Below are 14197 nucleotides of genomic sequence, written 5' to 3' on the forward strand. Positions count from 1 at the left end.
CTGAATGTTGTTAGGGCGCCATGAAGAATTGCTTCCACCTGTTCTATCATCACAAAACTCTGGGTCAGTGTCCACCACAGAGACTAGGGACTCCAAACTCCACTTCAGAGGCATGATAAAATGAGGAGAGGGCTGGAGTTTGAATCTTGACTCTACCACTTCATTGTTGAGGAACCTTTGACAATGTATTTAATCTCTCTGAACCTCAGTTTACTCATTTGCGACATGTAGTCAACCAATTTGAAGAGATGCAATAGAAATTCTTCCTAATCCTGCTTCCTGTGCTTCTGGACCTCATTCAAAGTCTTATCTGGAAAAGTATGGCCTCATGGTAAAATCACCAACAGGAACATCCACGGCATAGTCAACATTTACAGGCGTGTCAGAATTCACAAGGTCAGAATCTGGCCTGCTCCAAAGACCTCTGTGTGTACATGTGTGCTCAGCTGCTCAGTCATGTCCAACTCTTTGCAACCACATGGACTGTGGCCCACCAGGCTCCTCTGTCCAAGGAATTATCTAGGCTAGAATACTGCAGTGAGTTACCATTTCCTCCTCCAGAGGATCATCCCAACCTCTCTTGTGCCTCCTGCATTGGCAGGTGGGTTCTTTACCACGGCTCCACCTGGGAAACCCCCGAAAGATCTTTAGTTTGAAACAATTGCAGTCTAGAGCGGCATCGCTAGGACTTCTGGCTGTCCCTGTAACAGCTTCCAAAGACAGCATCCAGTCTCAAGTTTCATTAAAATCCTTGGCACTCTTGAGGGTAATAATGCTGTCAGCATAGCAATCCATTAGTAGAGATGATAATCATGCCTCAGAAATGAGGCATCGAGTTGAGATTTTTTTTTTTCCCCAAAATTTGGCAATTCAGTCTTTCTGCTGCCTTTTTGGTCACTGAAGATCTATGGCCACTCTAGTTTCATTAATTTTAGAGTAATGTTTTAGGATAAAGGCTAAAATTGCTCCAGTGGGAGAGAGGGAAAGAAAGAGCAGACAAGAGTTAAGGGTTGAGAGTTGAGCCATGTGTCAATACTAGCAATGGAAGTCATCAGCAGACAGGGAGGGCAAATCACTTTCATATATAGAAATAAGGCCACGATAAAAGAGACTGATAGATGCTTACACAACTGTGGTTATTAGGGCAACATAATAGCATTTGTTCAAAGCAAATAATGGAGAAGCAGCAGGCTCAATATGACAGACTTTCAGACCTTCCCAACAATGGAGAAGGGACAAATACCAAATAGGGTTAAAAACAGAATCACAAAGGAAAAAGGAATATAGATTGAGCCCTGGGTTGATGTGATTTAAAGTGGGAATGATGTGAGGAAGGTCTTAACAAGGCTACTTCCCTGGTTTGTGGAGTTCATTTTAAATATCTAACAGGTTAACAGATAACTTTCAGGCAATTTTACAATCTGTGTGTAATTAGAGGGCTGTTTACGAAGTTCTTTGTCTTCTTTTTAGCTGAAGTTTGGAATTTTGACTGTATAATGATTGATGTCAGAAGGGAGCTGGAACATGCAAAGAATTGGCGTTTTTGTCCTCCAGAAGGAAATATCCCATAGATAAAAAACTTTTATCCCTGTAGTGAGTTAGAATGCGTAGCTTAGATACAATGCATAACTGGAAATGATGGTAAAGAATGAACTAAAATAAGTGTATATCTCTTCTGTGGTCATCATTTTTTAATACAGTGCTTCAATTAAAACTAGGTTCTCTCTTCTCAAGAAATAATATGTTTTCTTCCCTTTCCTGGAGCAATAGCATTGGGTTTTGATAAATATGCCCTTTGATATCGTAAGAGAGATGATAGCTACCTTTATTTACTTCATGTCTCAACCTTAAATGTGGCTCTGGAACACTACTTGTTAAAGGTGTCAAGGAAAGCAACAACCTTACCTACTATATAAAGTTGAATATTATATAGAGATTCTTAGTCATGTTACAAATTTATAGCAAAAAGCTGACTCTATAGCTACTGTTAAAAAGTTATTGGCATTATCATCCAACCAACTCGAATTCAAAGGAATATTGTAAATCATTGACCATAATCTCCTGATTATCTCTTCTGCAAACTGTATTTCAGGTCCTAAACTACCTAAAAATTTCTTCTTTCTTCTCAACTTGACAGTCCACTGGTCATAGAGGAGTTAATTGTGAGTTTGTAAAACTTAAAACCTTCAGAGTTTCATTTGTTTCTTTTTGTTCAACAGAAAGAGGCCATGAGAAAGTTTGACTGACATTTATGATAATTACATTTGCAGATTAGAATAATTTAGGGTTTCGAAAGGTTTAAAATTTATACACCATATTGGGCCTCACATGATTATGGCTTCCTTCATATCATTTTAGTCAGGTATTGAAATCCAGTTGATGTGAATGTAATAGTCATTTTAATGGATATTGTTAATCCCTTGTTTTCAGTATAATAGATAAAGGGGATTTTAATTAAATTCATTGTGTGAGCACTTATCGGGGTAAAAAGGTTCACGAATTATTATTTTATTTTCTGGCATGACATGTAAAGAATACTGTAAAAGGCAGGGAAGACAGCAATACTAGAGTGCGGCTGGCATTAGAAGTCAGGCTAGTTTCATGTCCTCTGTAGTTGACAGGGCAGGCTTCAAATAACACTAAAAAGCGGTGCCTGGAGGCCACAGAGTCCATAAAGGACTAAAACAATGTAACTGCGTTGCTTACTCTCTTCTTCAAACCTGGTGGAACTTTTTAAGGGGAGATCTTGAGTTTCTCCCAAAGCTTCAATAGAGAGTCCAATCCTAGGTCCCATAGCTGCCAGCTAGAAATATGGTAAGAAATGACAAGAGCTTTCATGTCCATAGTTCCGTGTCCTCTGACAGCTCAGAAAATTGTAAGAACTGCTTCTCCTTGGAGAGTCTTAGGACACCCCTGGTTATAATCCCTGGGTGACCATTGGCCTGGTCACAAAGGAACTATGACGTCATGGAGGGTAGCAGTCAGGGAATGAAAAGTCCGTCAAGAACCACTGAGATGGTGAGTTTATTTTGGAGGAAGAGGAAAGCCTGAATTATTTATTCTGTAGAATTTTTACAACATGCTATTGATTGACCGTCTCTCTTTGGGTCGCTAAGCCTAGCAACTCTGCCCCTTAGCCTGCTACTCACAAACCTTTGTCATAAATTCCTCAGTGCTGTTAGACTACACTCAAACAGCACAAGTGTTAAGTGTAAAAATGCAGTGGGAGCTTCCACTGAGGGGAAAAAATAGGTATATGCAGCTCCAATAATTTCCAAACAATGAATAAACCCACCTCACTGCTATCTAATCATTGAAACTTTGAGCCAGGATGCTAAAATTAAGTTATACAATAGGTATATTTATACTTTAACACACATATAATATGAATATGTTAATAGTATTCTCAGGGCAGAGGAATTATGTATGATTTCATATGACAATATTACAATGGTAATAAATATGCATTACTTTTAAAATCTGCACAAATGCCTTGAAAAACTGAAAAAGTGGGTAAGTAACATATAAAAAGGTATTTTTCTTTCTTTCTCTCCAACCAAACCCAGTTCCTTACATGTACAATGTTTATCCTACTAATCTCTCCAAGATTTAGAAGTAGTTGGTGTGGAGAGAGGAATGTGTAAAACCTAACTACATTACATTTTTAAACTTTCCCAAATTAATTGGAAGGATATTTGTAATATGCATTCTTTGGGGAAAAAGGGGGATGGCTGCTTATAACGTGAACTCCATGATAACATTCTTCATTTTATGATTAAAATTCTCAAGGGCACTTCTTGCCTCAACCTCCTTGTCACACATTCCTTAGTATTTACCATGTGGCTTCTACCTTCCACCCACTGATTCCTTAAAACTCATCTCCCAAGTCACCAATGACTTCCTAATAGCCCAATTAAAACATCTTTTCTCATTCTTCTTCTTTGACCCTCCTGCTATGTTTGACAGTTTTGACCTCCTCCTTCTTCTTTAGAAATCAAAGGCAAGCTGATTTTATTACTCTTGCCCTTCTCTAATTCCAAGGTCTATTCTTACCTCCTCTAAATTCAGTAACCGTTCTTTATCTTCATCACCCATTTTCACTCGTTCCTGGCTCTGTTGTTTTTTCTTCCTACTTGCCATGTGAAAGCCATGTCCAAGTCTGTTTTCAACCTTAAGGACATTTTGTTTTGGCAAATATTAATTAAAACCTGCTACATATTTGGCATTGTGCTAGGCACTCGGTCTGGCCTGAAAATAGAGTGATATACATAGGAGAAAAGAGCAGATTTGCTTGAAGAGGGTTTGGAATAATCCCACCTGGGAAGAGGTACACCTCATAGGTCAAAATAAAGATGTTAAACTTCTTAGGGTTCATCCCAGGGACAAAGAGAAACAGGCATTTTAAGCCAGGAAGTCACACATATTTGCATCTTAGAAAAATTGCTTAAAGTAGTGAAAGAAAATATTCAACTAGAGATGAGAGGACTTATTGGGACATGCTTATTGTTGGCTAGGTGAGGACTCATCAAGCATGAACTAACGCAGTGCCACTGAGAGTGAAGAAGAGAGGAGTAAGTAGAGAATAGTCAAGATTAAAGTCCGCAGAGTCAGACTGAGCAACTGAACTGAACTGAGCAAGATAAAATCTATAGGACTTGCTTCTTCCACACGGGAGGGAAAGAGAGCAAGAAAGAATGGACGGTGATTTGGGTTTCTGAATGGATGATGCTTATGCTATATCTTACAGACAGGCAAAATAGGAAGAGGTTTGGGGGGAGATAGTGGATTGGATTTTAGAAACATCAGGATTGACATATCTTAGGGAAGTCCAGGGAGTGTTGGCTAGATGGAATCTGGAGCTAATGCTCTGAACTAAGATTTAAGGCTCATAAGTATGAAAGAGATAGTCCAGTCCTATAACAGGTAAACAGAATGAGACACTCAGGGAGAAGAACAGAATAAGGAGGAAATAAAACTAAATAAAACTAAGTCAGAGTTGGAAAGTATTGGCACTCAAGTGGAAGAAGAAAAAAATAGCCAAGGAAATGATAGTCAGTTCTATACACAAGCCTAACTGGTGGTGATATTCTGCATTGCTTCTTGCTGCTAGTGAAGTATCCCACTAGAATTTTCTTCCCTCCCAAGCAAGCTTGCAAATAACACCAAAATCTGTACCACTGACTCAACATCCCTTCCAAACTCCTTAACAAGACTTGCCAAATCTGATTCAAATCTATTTTATCCAGACATTTCTACCATAGTTCTCTTACATAGGTCTGAGTTTTAGTCTATCAAGAGAACGTCTTTTCTTCAAACTTGGCATTCGATGTTCTGTCTCTCTGCTTACCTTCACACTGCTCCATCTTCCTGGAATTCTCCCATTCCCCACACCTAGCATCTCCACCAGCCATTGTTCATCATCCTCATTCATGACTTATGAGAAGCTAAACAGAACCCAGAGTGGAGTCATGACTATCAAAGGAAAAAGGCAAAAAAACTAATAGTATTTATTTGGGATCTACTAATATGTTAGAACTATACTAGACAGAGAATGTGTGAGTGTTTGTGAATAAATTTCATTTAATCTGCCCAGCAATCTTAGAAAGTCCCCTTTTGTACATGAAGGCACGGAGGCTCATTCATTACTTAATGAATGTTTATCAAATGTCTATATATTGCCAGGCACTATACTACATGCTAGATAAAAAATAGGGAACCAAACAGAGTTTGTAGTAGCTACTACAAAGAGCTAACAAGAGTAGGAGAGACAAATGTTAAAACATAATTACATAAATAAATGTTCAACGGCTAGTTGGAATAAGGGCCATAAAGTGAAAGGATGGGAAACTAATTCAGGGAAGGGAGTCTCTTTTCTAAGGCAGGATCATCTAAGCTGAGACCTGGAGGATGAGTGGGCAGGTGAAAGGATCAAAAATAATGTATCAAGCAAAGGGAAGAGCCTCTTAGAACTGTAAGGAACTTATGAAAGGCCAGTGAGGCCAGTGAGATGTGACTGAACTGGAAAGAAGTACCCTGTGAAATTGAAAAAGTAGACAGGAACAAGATTTCACTTGTTCTTGCAGGTCATGTTCAAGAGTTTAGATTTTACTTACCAAGAAATTAGAAGAGACTGAAGGATTTTAAGCAGCAGAATTACACAAGATCAATGTTTAAAACAAATTAGAAAAACTAAATAAATACAGTCATCTCAACAGTAAGTGGTAGAGCAAGAAATTAAACATTGGGTCTGATGCCTACCACTTGCAGAAAGTTTGTAATCTCAGTCCAAGCCTATTACCATAATCTGAAAAGTATGGTCACCTCTGGCTTGGTTTCAGTGGTTTCAGCTCAGATACTGATACTGATGACTTTTTTTTTTTTTTTTTGGCCATGCACCATGGCATGCAGAATCCTAGTTCCCTGACCAGGAATTGAACCCGCAACCCCTGCATTGGAAACAAGGAGTCTTAACCACTAAACCATCAGGGAAATCCTCTAATATCTTTTTTTTTTTTTAATTCAAACACTTAGCTGACAATCTCCTGAATAACATAAACTTTCTCTTTGCAATGTGGAACTATAGGGCTGTCTTTCAAGTGATGGGTGCCTTTTATATCAGCTTTTAGCAAAGGAAAACTTATCTGCTGGTATCATCCCCTAGAATGACAATTATGGTTAAACAAGGTGTTTGGGATGATGCTGTTGCTATTAAAATCAGGCCTATCAATATCAATACTTGCTAGAAAGATATCTAACTAACCCAAGGCAGTATCTGATGGTAGAACCGGATTGCCTAGGTTCCAAATCTGGCTTCACCATATTAGTTGTATAACCCTGGGCTGGGGACTCTGAGCCTATTTTCTCATCTATAAAATAGGGATGGTGATAATAATAATAACAATAATTAACCTATGGAGGTGTGAGGATTAGATGAACTGATGTATATAAAGCACTTGGAACAGGACCTAGCACAAAGCACTAGGTATGTTATGTCTATTAGGAATAATTATGAAAGCATCTGCAATTTAGGGTGTTCTCTAAGAAAAAAGTTGCATATATCCATTTGTAACCATTTTTTTAAAATATATTTATTTATTTGGCTGCATCGTCTTAGTTGCCACAAACAAGACCTTTGTTGCGTCACGCAGGATCTTTCATTACGGCACATGGACTCTCTAGTTGTGGGCGTGGATTAGTTACTCTGTAGTATGTGGGAACTTAGTTCCCCGACCAGGGGTCAAACCTGTGTCCCCTGCATTGCAAGACAGATTCTTAACCCCTGGACCACTGGGGAAGGCATTTACAACGATTTTTTATAAATAGACTGACCTTTGAAGATGAAGTGACTGCCCTTGTGGCTCAGGCGGTAAAGCGTCTGCCTACAATGAGAGAGACCCGGGTTCGATCCCTGGGTCGGGAACTTCCCCTAGAGAAGGCAATGGCAACCCACTCCGGTATTCTTGCCTGGAAAATCCCAGGGACAGAGGAGGCCGGTAGGCTACAGTCCATGGGGTCGCGAAGAGTCGGACACAACTGAGCCACTTCACTTTAAGATGAAGAATACAAAGGAAAGAGACATGTTGCCTCATATCCTTATTGCAATATGTAAAATTTGTTCTCGCCAGATGCTTCATGAATACTTTTGTGCCTCTGTCCTTACACGAGAAGTAAGAAAGCTCAGACAAGTGAACTCTGTTCCCATCTAGAATCTGGTGAAAGGTATCCCCTCAAAGCACCACCTCTGAAAATGTAATGATTGGCATGATCTAAAATCCACTCAACACCCTTTTAAGACTGTTTCTGGTGCTTATCAAATCAACAGCCAGTAATAAGGTACAGAAAGAAAGTCTAGGTCAGATTGAATACTTCACTAAGGTGACCACTCCCCAAAATTCTTGACTAGTTGCAAGACAAGTTACTTCAATAATATTACAGTTGGCCTCTACACCTGCTCCCTGCAGTAGAGAAAGCCTAGTGGATTGGGGAAGGGCTTCCTTGATCCTATTACTACATTGAAGATGCATACGGGTCTAAAACCATTGGTTATTTAAATGGAATGAGTCCTCTGGTTTACTGCTGCCATGTTTTGCCAAACTTTGAGATGTAGCTCAGGTGTCCAAACTGACCTCTTGAGGGTAGGCCTGATTGGTGGAGAGAGGCTATGGCAAGGAAGGGCAAAAATACCAGTAGCTAAGCACAAACACAGGTTTCACATGTCATAGTTTAAAACTGATTTAAAGAGCATCAATCCCAGTCTTGCAGTTCATCACACTCCCTCTTCCCCTTTTTGGTAACCCTAAGTTTGTTCTCTACATTTGTGACTGTATTTCTGCTTTGCAAATACTCATCTGTACCCTTGTCTAGTTGCCATATATAAGCAATATTGTATGATTTTTTTCTTCCTGATGAATTTGAAGATTGGGATTGACATATATACACTGCTGCTGCTGCTGCTAAGTCGCATGTATAAAATAGATAACAAATAATAATAGCTAATTTAGCACAGCAAACCCTACTCAGTGATCTGTGGTGACCTAAATGGGAAGAAAATCTTAAAATGAATGGCTATATGTATATGTATACTGATACATTTTGTTGTACAACAGAAACTAATACAACCCTGTAAAGCAACCATACTTCAACAATTAAAAAAAATAAATAAATAAAGAGCATCAAGAAGAAAAGATGCTAGGGAAGAAAAGAGGGGTAATTTCCTTCTCAATCTGACCCCGTTGTCTACATGAGGACAAAATTAAAATTGTCTGTGATTCTTCAACCCAGATAATCATCTTTAACCTTTCTGGCATGTCTGCTTATTATATTCTTAATAGATATATTTATTTAAACTTAAATTAAATTGGAATATACTTTACACACTGTTTTGTAAACTAACCTTTCAGTTAATAAATCTTCACCTAAATTATTACTCTTCTAAATTATAATGTTTAATGACTGCATAGAATTTCCTCTCATGGCTAAATTCTGAATTATTCAATCAATAATCCATTGTTGGCCATTTCAAATGTTTGAAATTACAGTAATGTTGCAATAATCATCCTTGACATAATCTCGAGACTGTAATAGATTCTTTAGACCAAGTACATGGGAGGATAATTATTAGCTTGAAGGATATAAACATTTTTAATATACATACAATATATATTGCTAACTTGTACCCATTAAGATTTTATCAATTTGCCTTTCCACCAGCAGTATACAATAAGTATATATTAACTTAAAAACAAAATATAAGCCCTTAAGTCAAAGCTACATAACAATTTCTACTTCTAGCAAGAAAAAGGAACTATAGTTATAACAATTAAAGTTATAATAATAACTTTATAAAGTTATAAAGGAACTATAAAGTTATAACAATTAAAAGAAGCAAGCATAGCTTTTCCTAAATTAGTGAGTATATAAAATTGATATATTTATCACAAATTCATTCTCGCAGTAGTGTTAGTTACTTAGTTATGTCTGACTCTTTGTGATCCCATGGACTGTAACCCGCCAGATTCCTCTGTCCATGGAATTCTCCAGGGAAGAACACTGGAATGGGTTGCCTTTTCCTTCTCCCCAAATTCATTCTAATGCTCTTCTAAACCTGTTTTGTTTTTTTTTAATCTCATCCAACTCTTTAAAAGGTGCTTCTCAGGCGGCACCAGTGATTAGGAACCTGTCAATGTAGGGGACCTAAGAGATGAGGGTTCGATCCCTAGGTCGGAAAGATCCCCTGGAGGAGGGCATGACAACCCACTCCAGTATTCTTGCCTGGAGACTCTCATGGACTGAGGAGCCTTCTGGGCTACAGTCCATAGGGTTGCAAAGAGTTGGACATAACTGAGCCAACTTAGTGTGGACCTCTTTAAAAGCATGATAGAGAATGATTCAGACAGGCTTTGGAGTGAAAGAGAGAGCCTCAAGTCCCAGTTCCCCATTTGAAAACCCTAGGTGAATTCCTTGAACTTTGTGAGGTTAGATTCATTTGTATATCAAATGAACATAAGCACACCTCTCAGGATTGTTGAAAGACTGCATGAGATGCTGAATGGAAGTTGCCTAGAACCATGCTTGATTATGCCTTTGTTCCTAGAGAAACTTCCATCTACCTTAAACATGTTTTCTTCAGAGTATTTTTAATATAATGGGAATAAGTAAGTTGCTAAAATGAATCTAAAAATTGCTGTGCCCATGCTTTTGCTAATTATTTTCAGCAGGAAAATTCAAGAGATAGGCCATAAATCCTGACATAAATATTTAAGAGAAAGCTTTATTTGTTCAATGTTTTAAAAGTTAAAATTACCAATCGAACTGGGAAAAGCAGGATCTGCCTTTTATATACCAACTGTGTTGACTAAACCCTTCTGCCTCCTCCATGGTTATGAAGTCTTTTTCCTCAAGGGGTTCACCCACTATACAGCCATTTTTAGCTGCTTTGTCCTCATTGTTTTCTTATTTTTTCAGATTCTTTCTCATGATTAATCTTTCCCATAAACTCCATGCATCCTGGTTTCTTCTTTTTTCTCCATTTTGTGGTTTAAATTCTATCAGGCAGTAGGGATTGGAGGGAGGGGGCAGCAAAAAGCCTATAACATAAGACACTGAAGGATAAAGTGGTAGAGACTTCTCTAATACACTGATGAAGAGCTAACATAATGGACTCAAACTATGAGCAAAAGAAAGTCATAAGAACTAAAAATGTGTGGGCATTGAAATATGTCATAAACAGAGAGATTAGTCCGATGAGTCACAGAACAATGCTGTCTGAATATTAGAATATGGATTGAGAGGAAAATAGATGAGTTTTACCTTTTCTCCAGAACCTTAACTTTTTTCATTGTGATAAATTAAGCTTTAACATTTTTTTTAAATCCTATGTGTGTGCGTATGTGTTGACTCATGCCATCTCGTGGGCATTTACTGTTCCCTGCAGTTACTCTTGGGAATCAACATCCCATTCAAGAAAGCTCCAAATTGATCAGATGTTTAAATTGGCCTCTGCAATGGCACAACGAGGAGTACATTTCAAGGGAGTATACTGCTGCATTCTTTGTCCTTTGGCTTTATACAAAATTAAGGAGTCTTTTTTCAAAAAAGAAGTTATAATGTATTGCTATGGACTGAATATTTGTGCCCCCCCCCCCGCCCCCACCCACCACCAACCAATTTGTATGCTGACGTCTAACCTCCAGTGTGATGTTTTTGGCTCTGGGGACTTTGGGAGATAATTAGCTTAGATAAGGTCATGGGGGGTGGGGGGAGGCATATGGGACTGATGCCCTGATGAGTACACAAAGAGCACAGAGCAAGAAGGCAGCCATCTCTGAGCCAGGAAGTGGGCTCTCACCAGACCCTAAATCTACTGGCATCTTAATCTTGGACTTTCCAACCTCTAGAACCACAAAAATTGTCAGTGTTGATGAAGTTTGCCACAATATATCAATAGAGAAAAGGAAAAAAAATAATAGGATAAGAGATCTACCAAATGTGCTTATTAGGAAAAAGGACAGGTAGATATTTTCCCAATGAAGTCTATTTCAGTTTGTCATATAAATCAGATCATACACTTGCCAAACCTCTGAAAATTTTGAAGGCAAAGGAGGCTGTCACACAAAACCCTGGACCCTGTACTGCATCTCCATGTTACCAACACATCTTGAATAGAAAACACAAATCTCATATCTGTGCATGGGAGATATGGAAGGCCTAAGAGCTGTTACTCTCTTGTTTGCTAAGAGAATCTTGATTTTATTCTTGTCCAGAAGAAGAAATGCGTTTAGAGAAGGTAAAAACCTCCTCATACCATTATTGTGCTAAATCAATCATGGTAATTCCATTCCTTTTTGCCACTGATTATGTAGAAGTGGACACCTGAGCTAGTTCTAGCCAATGTAACATAAGAATTCAGCTTTGAAGGGGGCTTCTGAAAAATATTTTCAGACCTGATTTTTAAAAAAGAGAGAGGGATACCAAGAGATACTCTCAACCCCCATTTAGATGCTACTGAGTGAGGTCATGACACCTTGGGCCTCAGAAGTTAACATGTGGATACAGGAAGAAAGATCTAAGGACAAAAGCCATCACCCTAAGAGTAGAAGTTGGAAAGGTGAAACACCTTAGTGAAAACATGCTTATAGTAGTGAATGAATCCTGAAATTCACCACTGACTTCTTGTTCAGTGATACACACATGTTTTGCAATTTAAGCTACTTTTAATTAAATATTCTATTCCTGGAAGTTATCATAAATGTTATAACTAGTTAGATATAAGACATTACTTTCAGGAAGGCTAATAAGCCCTATGCCTACTCTGCCTCTAGTTGACTCTTTTTCTGTAGTACTGTATTTTTCCATCTGGAGCTACCTTCCTCTCTTTCTCCCCTGAACTACTGGCCCAATATTTCCTCTTCTATAGTGATGTCCTACAGTCCCCTGCAATAATGAGATTACTGCATTATCAGTGTTTCTTTACCATTTAGCCACTATCATTATTATTGATATTATTGTATAATTACAAACATTATATCATGTAATTATAAACATTATATGTGGACTCTGTGCCAGATGCAGTAAATCCTTTATGTGTTTACATGTATTACATCTTGTAGTAGATTACATTATTTGTTCCCAAATAATTTGTTTGTTTCTTACTTGTGCCATGCTCCTTGAAGGCAGAGTATTTGCTCTTTTGAGGCTTGGACATGTGCCCTGATTTGGCCAATGAAATCTGGGTAAACCAGATGTACCTTAAGTCTGAGCAGAAGTTTTGCACACCAGCATACATTCTGGCTCTGTCTCTTTTATTCTTGTCTTCATCAAAGGAACAGAATGTTCAAACGTGGACCCCTTAACATGACTCCCAGGATGAGAAGACATGTGGAACCCAAGAGAGACCAACCAAATTCACCAACATCACAGATAATCTGCAGTGTTCATGTAACAAGAAAAAGAAGCACAAGTTGGTTTTAACCTAAAATCCATAACAGTATAAAGTAACTACTATATTACTAATATCCCATTTAACAAGACAATAAAGCAACTTCAGTCATAATACTTGATTCTTCCCTCTAATATAATGCATTGTCTCCTCCACTAGACAACTTTTTAAGGATAAGTTTATCTTTCTTTCTCCAATACCTAGCATGTTGTCTACTTAATTAATTATGCTTTTATAAAAAGGAAGCTATGATTCTAATACATCCACATTATTAACACACATTTCATGGATCTTACATTTTACATACCTTGATACCAATGGTTTGCTACTCACTATTTACTCCCCATTGTCCTTTTAAATACAAATGAATCCCTTGCATTTAAAAATTAACTAATCTGTACAGTAGTCCTACATTTTAATTTCATTAAAGCACATGTCATGAAAAAAAGAAATCTCAAAACTTATCTAGATAAAAGGTCACTTATTTATAATAAAATATATATTTAGATTAAAAGACGCTTACTCCTTGGAAGGAAAGTTATGACCAACCTAGATAGCATATTCAAAAGCCAACAAAGGTCCGTCTAGTCAAGGCTATAGTTTTTCCAGTGGTCATGTATGGATGTGAGAGCTGGACTGTGAAGAAAGCTGAGTGCCAAAGAATTGATGCTTTTGAACTGTGGTGTTGGAGAAGACTCTTGAGAGTCCCTTGGACTGCAAGGAGATCCAACCAGTCCATTCTGAAGGAGATCAGTCCTGGGTGTTCTTTGGCAGGACTGATGCTAAAGCTGAAACTCCAATACTTTGGCCACCTCATGCGAAGAGTTGACTCATTGGATAAGACTCTGATGCTGGGAGGAGTTGGGGGCAGGAGGAGAAGGGGACGACAGAGGATGAGATGGCTGGATGGCATCACCGACTCGATGGACATGAGTTTGGGTGAACTCTGGGAGTTGGTGATGGACAGGGAGGCCTGGTGTGCTGCGATTCATGGGGTCTCAAAGAGTCGGACACGACTGAGTGAACTGAACTGAACTGATACATTTAGAAAATTGTTAGTCCACTTGTTAAGCAGGTTTGTGGGAAGAGATATTGAACAAAGGAAGGCACTGTGCATTGTTTTAAAAAATTAACAGTAGCTTCAATTCAGTAAATTTAGTTTGGAGAGATCCCAGACAATTTGGAAGAAGAATTCACAAAACTTAACGTCTAATTGGATATAGGTAGAGAAGTAAGGATTAAGGAGATGAACATACACAG

The 14197-nt window shown here is 38.3% G+C and overlaps 1 long non-coding RNA gene across 1 annotated transcript; it reads left to right on the plus strand.

Annotated features, from left to right (window-relative positions):
- Positions 1-2670: 2670 nt before the first annotated feature.
- On the plus strand, positions 2671-13053 carry LOC112448571 (uncharacterized). The gene is made up of 2 exons (XR_003036967.2): positions 2671-3018; positions 12822-13053. It is a non-coding gene; the product is annotated as an uncharacterized lncRNA (long non-coding RNA).
- Positions 13054-14197: the final 1144 nt, after the last annotated feature.

This window comes from Bos taurus, chromosome 10, assembly GCF_002263795.3.
Source record: "Bos taurus isolate L1 Dominette 01449 registration number 42190680 breed Hereford chromosome 10, ARS-UCD2.0, whole genome shotgun sequence".
In the NCBI taxonomy this organism is placed as follows: domain Eukaryota; kingdom Metazoa; phylum Chordata; class Mammalia; order Artiodactyla; family Bovidae; genus Bos; species Bos taurus.